This window comes from Suncus etruscus, chromosome 2 (genome assembly GCF_024139225.1).
Source record: "Suncus etruscus isolate mSunEtr1 chromosome 2, mSunEtr1.pri.cur, whole genome shotgun sequence".
Taxonomy (NCBI): domain Eukaryota; kingdom Metazoa; phylum Chordata; class Mammalia; order Eulipotyphla; family Soricidae; genus Suncus; species Suncus etruscus.
In genome coordinates, this window is record NC_064849.1 from 161,432,642 (window position 1) to 161,447,388 (window position 14,747).

At 36.3% G+C, this 14,747-nt stretch overlaps 1 non-coding gene across 1 annotated transcript; it reads right to left on the bottom strand.

Annotated features, from left to right (window-relative positions):
• Positions 1-11,678: 11,678 nt before the first annotated feature.
• On the bottom strand, positions 11,679-11,811 carry LOC126002580 (small nucleolar RNA SNORA51). Its single transcript, XR_007493265.1, has one exon. It is a non-coding gene; the product is annotated as a small nucleolar RNA SNORA51 (small nucleolar RNA).
• Positions 11,812-14,747: the final 2,936 nt, after the last annotated feature.

Here is a 14,747-nt window from a genome sequence, read left to right on the forward strand (position 1 = left end):
AATCATTGGAGTCCCAGAGACCCAGGAAGAAAATTTCCAGGAAGAATCAATGGTCAAGAACATCATTAAAGAGAAACTTCCAGAGCTAAAGAATATATGTGATCAAATCCTGCATGCCCGAAGAGTACCAACCAAAAGAGACCCCAGAAAAACCACCCCAAGACACATCCTAGTCACAATGACAAATCCCACAGATAGAGACAGAATTCTGAAAACAGCAAGATCAAAAGGGGAAATCACGTTCAAGCAAGTTTCCCTGAGATTTACAGCAGACCTGTCACCAGAAACACTCAATGCAGAAAGCAGTGGTGGGATATTGTGACAAGACTGAATGAAATGAATGCTTCACCCAGAATACTATACCCAGCAAAACTCACTTTCCGGTTTGATGGAAGAATACATGGTTTCACAGACAAAAAACAGCTCAGAAACTTCACAGACACAAAACCAGTCTTAAGAGAAAAACTGAAATACCTAACCTAAGACAAGACTACCCAAAAGACACACCAAATTTTGAAATAAAGATGGCGTTAAATCCCAGGACAATTCTTTCTCTCAACGTCAATGGACTAAATGCACCAGTTAAGAGACACAGAGTGGCTAAATGGATCAAAAAACTCAATCCAACCTTCTGCTGCCTACAAGAAACGCATCTGAATAGTCAGAACAAACATAGACTCAAAATAAAAGGCTGGAGAAAAATTATCCAGCAAACAACACCCATAAAAAAGCTGGAGTGGCCATACTAATATCAGATAATGCAAACTTTATACTCAGGAAGGTTGTAAGGGACAAAGACGGACATTTTATATTAATCAAGGGGTACGTAGAGCAGGAAGAATTCACTCTCCTAAACATATATGCACCAAATGAGGGGCCAGCAAAATATTTACTACAACTGTTGACAAATCTGAAAAATAATATCAACAACAACACAATAATTGTGGGGGACCTTAACACGGCTTTGTCAACACTGGACAGGTCAACCAGACTGAAACCCAACAAGAATATACTAGACCTGAGGAGAGAAATGGAAGAAAGAGGCCTAGTGGATATATATAGGACACTCCATCCCCAGAAACCTGGATACACATTCTTCTCCAATGTACCTGGGACATTCTCCAGGATAGACTACATGCTGGCACATAAAACATACCTCCATAAGATCAAGAGGATAGAAATTTTGCAGACTACCTTCGCTGACCACACGGCTCTGAAATTATTTGTGAACTCCAAAGGGACTCAGAAGAAACACTTTAACACCTTTAAGTTAAACAGCCTCATGCTCAATAACCAGTGGGTCCGAGATGAAATCAATGAGGAAATAAAAAGGTTCCTGGAAACAAATGACAATCAAGACACAAACTATCAGAACTTATGGGACACAGCAAAAGCAGTACTGAGAGGAAAATTTATAGCTTTGCAAGCACACATCAGGAAGGAAGAAGGAGCTTACCTGAGTAGCTTAATGACACAGCTAATAGAACTAGAAAATGCTCAACAAAAGGACCCAAAAATAGGAAGATAGAAGGAAATAACAAAGCTGAGAGCAGAAATCAACGAAGTGGAAACTCAAAAAACAATCCGAAAGATCAACGAAAGCAGAAGTTGGTTCTTTGAAAAAATAAACAAGATTGATAGACCACTGGCAAACCTAACAAAGAAAGAGAGAGAGAGAAACTTGATAACTCGTATCAGGAATGAAAAAGGAGAGATCACTACTGATATGACAGAGATCCAAAGGGTAATCAGAAACTACTTTGAAAAACTCTACGCCACTAAAAATGAGAACCTGGAAGAAATGGATAAATTCTTAGACTCTTATAATCTTCCACGGTTGAAAGAAGAGGATGTAGCATATCTAAACACCCCCATCACCATTGATGAAATTAAAACAGTAATCAAATGTCTGCCGAAAAACAAAAGCCCAGGTCCAGTTGGATTCACTAATGAATTCTATCAAACATTCCAAGAGGAACTACTGCCAATCTTGGCAAGACTCTTTCATGAAATTGAACAAACAGAAACACTTCCAAATAGCTTTTATGAAGCCAACATCACCTTGATAGCTAAACCAGACAGAGACGCTACCAAAAAAGAAAATTACAGACCAATATCACTGATGAATGCAGATGCAATGATCCTCAACAAAATCCTGGCAAATAGGATTCAATGCCTCGTTAAGAAGATCATCCACTACGATCAAGTAGGTTTCATCCCAGGAATGCAAGGCTGGTTTAACATCCGTAAATCTATCAACATCATACACAACATCAATAACAAGAAAAATAAAAACCACATGATCATATCAATAGATGTAGAGAAAGCATTTGATAAGGTCCAACACCCATTCTTGATCAAAACTCTCAGCAAGATGGGAATGGAGGGAACCTTTCTCAATATAGTGAAGGCCATCTACCACAAGCCAGTGGCAAATATTATCCTCAATGGAGAAAAACTGAAAGCCTTCCCTCTAAATTCTGGCACAAGACAAGGCTGTCCTCTCTCACCACTCCTATTCATAGCACTGGAAGTACTTGCTATAGCGATTAGGCAAGAAAAGGATATCAAGGGAATCCAGATAGGAAAGGAAGAAGTCAAGCTCTCACTGTTTGCAGATGACATGATACTCTACTTAGAAAACCCTAAAGACTCTATCAAAAAGCTTCTAGAAACAATAGACTCATATAGCAAGGTGGCAGGCTACAAAATTAACACACAAAAATCAATGGCCTTTCTATATACCAATAGTAATAAGAATGAAATGGACATTAAGAAAACAACCCCATTCACAATAGTGCCACACAAACTCAAGTATCTTGGAATCAACTTGACTAAATATGTGAAGGACCTATACAAAGAAAACTATAAAACTCTGCTCCAAGAAATAAGAGAGGACACACGGAAATGGAAACACATACCCTGCTCATGGATTGGCAGGATTAACATCATCAAAATGTCAATACTCCCCAAGGCATTATACAGATTTAATGCCATCCCTCTAAAGATACCCATGACATTCTTCAAAGAAGTGGATCAGACACTTTTGAAATTCATTTGGAACAATAAACACCCTCGAATAGCTAAAGCAATCATTGGGAAAAAGAATATGGGAGGAATTACTTTCCCCAACTTTAAACTGTACTACAAAGCAACAGTTATCAAAACAGCATGGTATTGGAATAAGGATAGGTCCTCAGATCAGTGGAATAGGCTTGAATACTCAGAAAATGTTCCCCAGAGATACAACCACCTAATTTTTGATAAAGGAGCAGGAAATCCTAAATGGAGCAGGGAAAGCCTCTTCAACAAGTGGTGTTGGCACAATTGGATAGCCACTTGCAAAAAATTAAACTTAGACCCCCAGCTAACATCATGTACAAAGGTAAAATCCAAATGGATTAAAGACCTCGATATCAGCCCCAAAACCATAAGATATATAGAACAGCACATAGGCAAAACACTCCAGGACATTACAGGCATCTTCAAGGAGGAAACTACACTCTCCAAGCAAGTGAAAGCAGAGATTAACAGATGGGAATATATTAAGCTGAGAAGCTTCTGCACCTCAAAGGAAATAGTGCCCAGGATACAAGAGCCACCCACTGAGTGGGAGAAACTATTCACCCAATACCCATCAGATAAGGGGCTAATCTCCAAAATATACAAGGCACTGACAGAAATTTACAAGAAAAAAACATCTAACCCCATCAAAAAATGGGGAGAAGAAATGAACAGACACTTTGACAAAGAAGAAATACACATGGCCAAAAGACACATGAAAAAATGTTCCACATCACTAATCATCAGGGAGATGCAAATCAAAACAACGATGAGATACCACCTCACACCCCAGAGAATGGCACACATCACAAAGAATGAGAATAAACAGTGTTGGCGGGGATGTGGAGAGAAAGGAACTCTTATCCACTGCTGGTGGGAATGCTGTCTAGTTCAACCTTTATGGAAAGCGATATGGAGATTCCTCCAAAAACTGGAAATCGAGCTCCCATACGATCCAGCTATACCACTCCTAGGAATATACCCTAGGAACAAAAAAATACAATACAAAAACCCCTTCCTTACACCTATATTCATTGCAGCTCTATTTACCATAGCAAGACTCTGGAAACAACCAAGTTGCCCTTCAACAGACAAATGGCTAAAGAAACGCTGGTACATATACACAATGGAATATTATGCAGCTGTCAGGAGAGATGAAGTCATGAAATTTTCCTATACATGGATGTACATGGAATCTATTATGCTGAGTGAAATAAGTCAGAGAGAGAGAGAAAAACGCAGAATGGTCTCACTCATCTATGGGTTTTAAGAAAAATGAAAGACACCCTTGTAATAATAATTTTCAGACACAAAAGAGAAAAGAGCTGGAAGTTCCAGCTCACCTCAGGAAGCTCACCACAAAGAGTGATGAGTTTAGTTAGGGAAATAACTACATTTTGAACTGTCCTAATAATGAGAATGTATGAGGAAAATGGAGAGCCTGTCTAGAGTACAGGCGGGGGTCGGGTGGGGCAAAGGGAGACTTGGGACATTGGTGGTGGGAATGTTACACTGGTGATGGGTGGTGTTCTTTACATGACTGAAACCCAAACACAATCATGTATGTAATTAAGGTGTTTAAATAAATTAAAAAAAAAGAATTTCTTTTTCTATTTAAACATCTTTATTACATACATGATTGTCATTAGGTTTCAGTCATGTAAGAACACCCCCTTCACCAGTGCAACATTCCCACCACCAATGTCCCAAATCTCCCTCTATTCCACCCCACTCCCACCTGTACTCCAGACAGGCTTTCCAGTTCCCTCATTCATTTACATGATTATGGTAGTTTTCTGTGTACATATTTCTATAGCTGCACTCACCACTCTTTGTGGTGAGCTTCATGAAGTGAGCTGGAAGTTCCAGCCCTCCTCTCATCATCTCTGAGGATTATTGCAAAAATGACTTTTCTTTTTCTTAAAACCCATAGATGAGTGAGACTATTCTGCATCTCTCTCTCTCCCTCTGACTTATTTCACTCAGCATGATAGATTCCATGTACATCCATGTATAGGAAAATTTCATGACTTCATCTCTCTTGACGGCTGCATAATATACCATTGTGTATATATACCACAGTTTCTTTAGCCATTCGTCTGTTGAAGGGCATCTTGGTTGTTTCCAGAGCCTAGCTATTGTGAATACTACTGCAATAAATATAGGTGTGAGGAAGGGGTGTTTGTATTGTATTCTTGTGTTCTTAGGGTATATCCCTAGGAAAGGAATAGCTGGGTCAAATGGGAGCTCAATTTCCAGATTTTGGAGGAATCTCCATATCGCTTTCCATAGAGGTTTGACTAGATGGCATTCCCACCAGCAGTGGATAAGAGTTCCTTTCTCTCCACATCCCCGCCAGCACTGATTGTTCTCATTCTTTGTGATGTGCGCCAATCTCTGTGGTGTGAGGTGGTATCTCATAGTTGTTTCGATTTGCATCTCCCTGATGATTAGTGGCAAGGAGCATTTTTTCATGTGCCTTTTGGCCATTTGTATTTATTTTTTATCATAGCATTTGTTCATTTCTTCTCCCCATTTTTTGATGGGATTAGATGTTTTTTTCTTGTAAAGTTCTGTCAGTGCCCTGTATATTTTGGATATTAGTCCTTATCTGATGGGTGTTGGGTGAATAGTTTCTCCCACTCTGTGGGTGACTCTTGTATACTGGGCACTATTTCTTTTGAGGTGCAGAAGTTCCTCAGCTTAATGTATTCCCATCTGTTGATCTCTGCTTCCACTTGTTTGGAAAGTTCAGTTTCCTCTTTGAAGATGCCTTTAGTCTCAATGTCATGGAGTGTTTTACTGACATGTTGTTCTATATACCTATGGTATCTGGTCTTTAATCCATTTGGATTTTACCATCGTACATGATGTTAACTGGGGGTCTATGTTTGCTTTTTTGCAAGTGGATAACCAGTTCTTTCAGCACCACTTGTTGAAGAGGTTTTCCCTGCTCCACTTATGATTTCTTGGTCCTTTGTCAAAAATTAGGTAATTGTATGTCTGGGGGACAATGTCTAAGAACTCAAGCCTATTCCACTGATCTGAGGGTCTGTCTTTATTCTAATACCATGCTGTTTTGATAACTATTGCTTTGTAGTACAGTTTAAACTTGGGGAAAGTAATGCCTCCCATTTTTCTTCTCTCTAGGAATGCTTTAGCTATTCGAGGGTGATTATTTTTCCAGATGAACTTCATAAGTGTTTGGTCCACTTCTATGAAGAATGTCATGGGTATTTTTAAGGGGATCACATTAATCTGTATAATTCTTTGGGGAGTAATGCCATTTTAATGATGTTAATCCTGTCAATCCATGAGCAGGGTATGTGTTTCCATTTCCGTGTGTCCTCTCTTATTTCTTGGAGCAGGGCTTTATAGTTTTCTTTGTATAGGTTTGACATTAGATTTTAGAAAGGTGAAATAAAACTAAAAGCATTATATTAATAAAAGAAGCTATGTTAAACCTATTAAAGTCAAACTTAATACAATTATTTCCAATTAAAATATGAGAAAACAGCCAAAGAGACACAGGTATATCAGTGGTGTTCAGAAATGAAGATCGAAATATCCAAACTCCAGTCAGCAGCGCTAAAATTATGAGTTTTGAACCTTAAAAACATTTAAATGGTGCCTCTCAAGATGGTGGCTGGGAGATAGACTGGATAGATAGCTGCTATGGGTGATATGGGAGGTCACTTGAGATACAGTGAAGAAAATTTGACATGGGTAGTAATATTGCTACTGAAAACATAGTATGTTTAAAACTCAACAGAAATAGCTGAAAATCAAGGTTTTAAATAAAATAAAATTTAAAGTATGAAAATAGAATAAACAAAACTGTTATCAAATAAAATAAGTTATACAAATAAGTTCTGAAGAGAAAATAAATTGAAAAATACCACTAAAGAGAAGCACAAAATAAGATAGTAAAACAACAGAAAGAGGTTCATGGTAGGAATAGCGATGGAAAATTTTGACTAAAATCCACTATAATTAGTTTAAATCTCAGTCCTAAAAATGTAAATTTGAAGATGTACTTAATTTAACAAATATTTGGTAAAAATATGGTTCATTTGTGAACTTATAGTCGTTTGTATTTGTTGTGCAATGTGTATATGTTAATCAATTTATTACTTTTTCAGTATAATGCACAAACTATGGTCATGCCCATCTTAGTTTTTCATCAAAAATTATTTACATATACATAGAAAGAGTCCAATTTCTATTGATGATTTGATTTGAAAGTCATTATATTATAAGTTATTTTTATACTTGTAGCATCTCCATAAATCACCAGGTTATATGCTATTCAATAGAACACGTTCCTCAGATTTATTGAAATTTATGTTACTTTATTCTTTATGGTCCCTCAGTATACAAAACTATTGCTCAGAAGTATCCAACATTCAATGCTAATCTGCAAGTAAGTGTCCATATTGACTAACTGATATGATTAAAGATTATTAAAATGAAGAAAACAGACGTTATTGCTTGCTAGTAATGCATGTCCAGTTCCACCATATGAACATTTTTATAGAGCAAAAATAAAGTGATACTGTGATTGAATTTGTTATAACATCTGTTTCATTGAAAACAGACTACTAAAATTTATGATGGTCCCACATCAGACATGAAAAAACTAAAACAGCTTGAATAAAAAGCCAGAAAACATAGCATAACCTCAAAGCTAACAATAAGTATAATGTGTTTTGTTAGTTTTGGCTTACACCTGGCTGTGCTCAAGGCCCAGGAATCAATTTTGGTCACATATTAAGATGAAAGTGAGTCTTCAAAGTCTAAAGCCATGACAGATGAAATTAATGTAGGTAAAGTTAAATCATCTGATTTTTAGAGAAAACAGTTCATTAGAAACAACCTTTGAAAATATTTTAATGGAAAGTTAAGAGTACAACACTAAATTTTTAAGTATTGTATTACAGAACCTTGACAATCTGGTATAAGATAGGCTAATCCAGAGAAATAGAAAAATTATAGAACACTTGCCTTGTGTCCTATGTTTGATTCTGAGCACCACATTTTTCTAGAAATATGTGTAGGGGTTTCCCCTGTACACAGAGCCAGTAGTAAATTCTAAGCACAACTGGTCTAGGAAAAGCAAAAAACTCACAAAACTTTAAAATGAAAAAGAAATAGAAATAACACTAGATAACACAAAAGTGGTATAATTGTATAACTGTGCTATGTAAATGACCAGAGCACCTGTTAATCTGAATATAGCAAGGATAGGTTCACACTATAAGATACCAATAGTCTAAAGAATTTTTCCCACTATTGATAGACACTACTGGATTTGAATACTTGGTATATGAGCTAATAATTACGAAGTTAATTATTAGTTCCAAATTAATTAAGCTAATTCTTATAAGTTTAATCAGCATGTTAAATATATCTAGTCTCTTGCACAAGACTCTAAACACTCTTTGAACACGGTAAGAAATATCGAGAATAAATGAACAAAAACACTTTAGAAATGTAATAAATATAAATAAAAAGAAAAACACTTATTATTACTGGTAAAGTAAGAGCCACTTTGTGCTGCTTAAACATATTATGAGTTGTACAGTACATAATATAATATTTATGATTTTTTAGAAAATACCATTTATTTTAAAATGATTAGTAAAAATATTTATGAAAATAGAAACATTGCTTAAGTAAAATTTCCTTGTTTTGGGTAAAACAAATATATTAACACATATTAAATTATGTTATTTATATAATTATTATTATAAAAATTATTAAATTATATATTAAAATAAGTGTCAAATAAAACAGAGCAAATTTTTTATTTATTTAAAATAAACAGCATAAAATTATGCAAAGCATGCACCTTTCACAGTGATGTATTATAATTAGAAGCACCAAGTCAAAAATTTTCGCTTTATCATAAATTATTAATAGGTTTTGCTGATATGCTAAGAATAAAATGTTATATACTAACAGTGATTTCAGTTGTGTTTTGATTAAAAATAGATAATTATAATGTATTGAAAATTAGAGATTTCTATATAATATGTTTATTTTAGATTTTTCTATTTGATACACCGTAGGATAATATATAATTCATATAACTAAAATAAAATGTTTCCTAACACTGTTAAATTCAGGTATGGTTGGTTCATGTTACTTATTTTATTTTTTATTTCTTTCATAAGGGAGTATGTAAAAATGAACTATAATTTTGAATACAGTGTCTACATTCTCATTCATGTTTAAACTTCCCAACAAAATAGTGTTATTAATGGTAATTCTTACTAAAATTATTATGTTCTAGTCAATAAAGTCAAGCTATACAAGCGTTTTAGAAAACAGTGTTGACCAAGACTAGAGTTGTTAAGGAAACTCATTCACATTATTTTGCTTAACATGTATATTAAAAAACCAGAATAAGAAAATTTAATATTTGCAAATGGTTATTTGTGAAAAACTGACAAATGGGATGATTTCCATCTGAAAAAGCCTTAGAATTTGTTAGTCTACTAATAATAATTGTCCAAAGTTTAACCTGTTCATATTGTCTGATACTGAGAAGTACTTAATCATATTTTTGTAATTATATGATTCTTTGTTAAATGAAGTAAACCTGGAAAAATTATGGAAGCAACAAAAACAAGCATAATGATAATGCAAGTTCATCCTTTGTTAAAAAGTATATAACATGTGATATATAATAAAATTGTTGAAATCCATTCATTTGAAAACCTAAATAGACAATTGTGCTATATTTATTGCTTGGTTAATGCCTTCATTAACATAATATGTGTTTTACCCATACACAGATACTGACTTTTGTAGACTGTATGAAGCAAGATTTTTTGTTAAATATAATTGATAATCCTGAAAAAATGGTTTTGCCAATAATTGTAAGGCAATATATATATCATCTTCATTACTTCTCAAGATTATGCTTTTCTCAGAATTTACTTACAGTGTAAATCCATTGCTGTCATTCTACAATTAGTTAATTCTTTTGTACAAAAAATAAGTGTTTTAATATAATTCTCTTGGGGCCGGTGAGGTGGCACTAGAGGTAAGGTGTCTGCCTTGCACGTGCTAGCCAAGGAAGGACTGCAGTTCGATCCCCCGGAGTCCCATAGAATCCTCCCAAGCCAGGGGCAATTTCTGAGCACTTAGCCAGGAGTAACCCCTGAGCATCAAATGGGTGTGGCCCAAAAAACCAAAAATTAAAAAAAAATCAATCTAATTCTATTGATTACTATTTGTGGAATATTCTCATGAATTTGGTTATTCTTTCTATGACAACATAATTAAACTCTTCAAGAGGTTGGTTTGGGGCACTGGCTTCTCAGTCCATCATGCTCCCCTCCTATATTATTTTTGAAAATATGATAAAATTAGAAAGTGGCAAAAGAGTGAATTTTTAAATGCCACCACATTCTGATGCAAAATCATGAGACCAGACATATTTAAGTTGAGTAGATTACTTACAGAAAGAATTTTAATTTGTGGCAGTTTTGTTTTTTCCATTAGTGGAAAAAATACTTCATCATGAGACACAGGATCCAATATAGTAGGATAAAAATTATAAATCTTACACATAGCAGTAGAAAGTAGAAATATTAACATGACTAAAACTTAGGGCAAGCCATGTCACTCTCTTTCTAACTACCCCTTTATTATCAGAGTCATGTGTTTTTAAGTAAAAAGAGAAGGAATGTATCCATGTTTTGGGATCACAGTTGTCAGTGTGATGGATTATTCATTTCTTTATGCTAAGGAGTATTACAGGCAAAGCTGGAGATTTAAATGAGTGATGCCACACCAGTAAAACTCACAAATACACTAAATATAAACTTGAAGCAGAATACTCTGGTACATACTTGGAAAGGGGCTGGGTTAGAGTCCCTGCATTGCCAAAGCTCTAATTGTCACAGCTATGCCCCAAAGACTAGCATATAAACCTCCTTGCTTCACAATTATTCTCAAGAAATGCTAAAACAGAAACAATGCAGTTCAGCAGTTCCTGGAGCATATGTGCTCACGTGATACCTCCAAATTCCACAATAATGACAGTCCAGTAGGATCAGAAGAAATTGGATGGGAAATCTGAAAATAATACAAATAAGCACAATAAGTAAAAAAATATTAATACAGAATCAAATGGTGATAAAGAATTTTGTAAATCCTTAATAAATAATAAGATCATAGTGAGATAAAAGTTTTCACAATTTTTTTTTTACTAAACTTTTCATAGTTCCACCTACCATTTTGTTGTGACAAGCAAAAAAAAATAATTTTATGCTTGTTAAGGTAAGCTTGAGCATGTGTGTGAACCTTGGTCAATGGGGGAGGGAAAGTCACACTGGTAGTGAGTTGGCTTGGAACATGGAATGATTGGAACAATTTTCAAAGAAACAAAATGCAATAAAGAGAGAAAATACTATTACACTGACAATGGGACACTGCATGTAACAATTGCCACTTTGAAAATTAATTTTATTAGCAATGGCTGGAGTGGCAGTGCAAGCAGTAGGACATTTGCCTTGAAAGTGCTAACCTAGGACAGACCAGGGTTCGATCCCCTGGTGTCCCATATTGTCCCCTAAGCCAGGAACTATTTTTATTTTATTTTTTTTTGTCCCCCAATTCACAATACATACCCGGCAAGGGGCCTGTGTTGAGGTGTATATGGGGTGCCTTTACTGTACCTCCTCTTTCTATACAGCCAGTGTAAAGAACACAGCCTGTGGTAAGAATTGGGAGGCCTTATTTTATCTTTTATTTTTTTTTCTTCAGGGCAAACTAAAGTTGTTTTTTTTTTTTTAAGTAAGAATTCATTTAAAGGACAAAATTGATTAACATAATAAGGTAAACTAATATAACATAATATAGTGACATAACATAACATATAATATAATTAATATAATAATAATACATGTAAGTCAAAGAAAGTTTCTGATTAAAAACACAATTTTTTTTTCCATAATGGCTTACATATCTTTCACTGTAGTATTTTGGGTACATATTCACATTAAATCAGGGGAATACCCATCACCTAATATGTCCTCTTCTCAATCAAAAATCAAATATACTGAAAATAGGCAGAGTCCTGTCTAGAGGCTTCCAAACTCAGTTTGAGAGAGGATGTGAAAAAAGTAATTAAAATACCACAACAATACACACACACACAAAAAAAAATATCGAATTAAATAACCGATAAGCACCACAACAATAAAGACAGGCACCACACAATAATCTCGGTTCTGAAATCAAATCATACTCAAGTGCAAAAAGAAAGAGAAAGACAAAACAAAATAAAATAAAATAATATTGGAGACATCAACCGTAATCTCCACACCAAAATAAAGATGTCAAAAAAATAGATCATTTATTCTCCTCTTGCTGCTTTCGTGGTATGTGGAAGACTTCTACTTTATCTTGGATGGTAAAATCAGACCTGTTTCTAGAGATCTTGGTGGCTGTGAGGATCAGGGAATGGAGTTTATGAAGTCTTTCTTTGTGGTTCTAGCAGTTATGCTTCTTCAATGTCCTTTTTTTGTTTTTTATGTATTCTAGGTGTTTCAGAATAGTGCTACCATTCTGTGTTTTTCTTTTGTCTTCTGACTTACTTCGTTTAACATAACATGATCTAGGTCCATCCACGTTGCTGCAAAGTCTGTGATTGTATCATTTCTAACTGCCATGTAATATTCCATTGTATATATATACCACATCTTAATGATCCATTCATCTGTTGTTGGACATCGAGGTTGGTTCCAAGATTTGGCTATTATACTGAGTGCTGCAATAAATAGTGGGGTGCATACATATTTTGGAATGAATGTCCTTCCATCTTGGGGATATATGCCTAGGAGAGCAATTGCTGGGTCAAATGGCAGCTCAATTCTGAGTTCTTTGAGCACTCTCCAGACTTTTCTCCATAGATGTTGGACCAAAGGGCATTCCCACCAGCAATGAATGAGAGTTCCTTTCATACCACATCCTCTCCAACAAAGGTTGTTCCCATTATTTTTGATGTGAGCCAACCTCACTGGTGTGAGGTGGTATCTCATTGTTGTCTTGATTTGGATCTCCCTGATGATGAGCGAAGGTGAGCATGTTTTCATGTGTTTGTTGGCCATCCTTCTCTCTTCCTCAGAGAAATGTCTATTCATTTCGTCTCCCCATTTTTTTATGGCTTCGTTTGGTTTTGAAGGACTCAGGTTTCTGAGCGCTTTGTATGTTCTAGATATCAGCCCTTTATCTGATATATCAAGTGAAAAGATTTTTTCCCATTCTGTTAGCTGTCTTCTTGCATTAAGTAGGGTTTCTTTTGCCATGCAGAAGCTTTTTAGTTTGATATAGTCCCATTTGTTTATAGTTGATGCTAACGTTTTTGCCATTGGTGCTCCATTCTCAAAGACCCTTTTAATATAAAGGTCTTCGAGTGTTCTGCCTATTTTATTCTCGATAAACTTTATAGATTCAGGTCTGATTTCCAGATCTTTGATCCATTTTGAGTTGACTTTTGTATAAGGAGTGAGATATGGGTCGATTTTCACTTTCGTGCATATGAGTTTCCAGTTGTACCAACACCATTTGTTGAATAGGCTTTCTTTGTTCCATTTCATATTCTTGCCTCTTTTATCAAATATTAGTTGGCTATATATCTGGTGGTTTATGTCTGGGAATTCTGTTCTAATCCACTGGTCTGAGATCCTGTCTCTGTTCCAGTACCATGCTGTTTTTATTACTATGGCTTTATAGTATAGTTTCAAGTTAGGTAAGGAGATACCTCCCAACTTCTCATTTTTCAGAATGTGTTTAGCTATCCTGGGTCTTCTATGGTTCCAAATGAATTTTATAATTGATTGTTCTATTTCTTTAAAGAATTGTGTCTGGATTTGGATAGGGATTGCATTAAATCTATATAGCAATTTGGGTAAAATAGTCATTTTGACTATGTTAATTCTACCTATCCATGAGGATGGGATGTTCTTCCATTTCTTTAGATCGTCTTCAATTTCTTGGCTTGGCGTTTGGGCCTGCCATTCCCCTCAGAGACTCCTGAGTGCCGGCTGGGGAGGCGTGAGTGGGTTTCTCTCCTTTTGCTTGGCGTTTGGGCCTGCCACTCCCCTCAGAGACTCCTGAGTGCCAGCTGGGGAGGCGTGAGTGAGTTTCTCTCCTTTTGCTTGGCGTTTGGGCCTGCCATTCCCCTCAGAGACTCCTGAGTGCCGGCTGGGGAGGCGTGAGTGAGTTTCTCTCCTTTTGCTTGGCGTTTGGGCCTGCCATTCCCCTCAGAGACTCCTGAGTGCCGGCTGGGGAGGCGTGAGTGAGTTTCTCTCCTTTTGCTTGGCGTTTGGGCCTGCCATTCCCCTCAGAGACTCCTGAGGGCCGGCTGGGGAGGCGTGAGTGAGTTTCTGACTTTTTGCTCGGCTTGGTGCCGGACCCTCCCCCCAGGGTGGCGCCTAGAAAGACAAGTTGAGCGACCCGAATAGACGGGGAGATAGGGCCAACCATCTAGACTCGCAGGTGACCTAGAACAGTCCACCCCCCTGGACCCTGGAGCGGATCAGGGACTTCCCAAGGGCGTAGATAGAGCCTGCAGAATCGAACTGAGGGAACTCCTTCAAGGGAGGATTGGAGGGGGCGGAGCTCCATTGAATCCCAGAGAAAGGAGGGTGGATTGAGTGCTAGGCTCA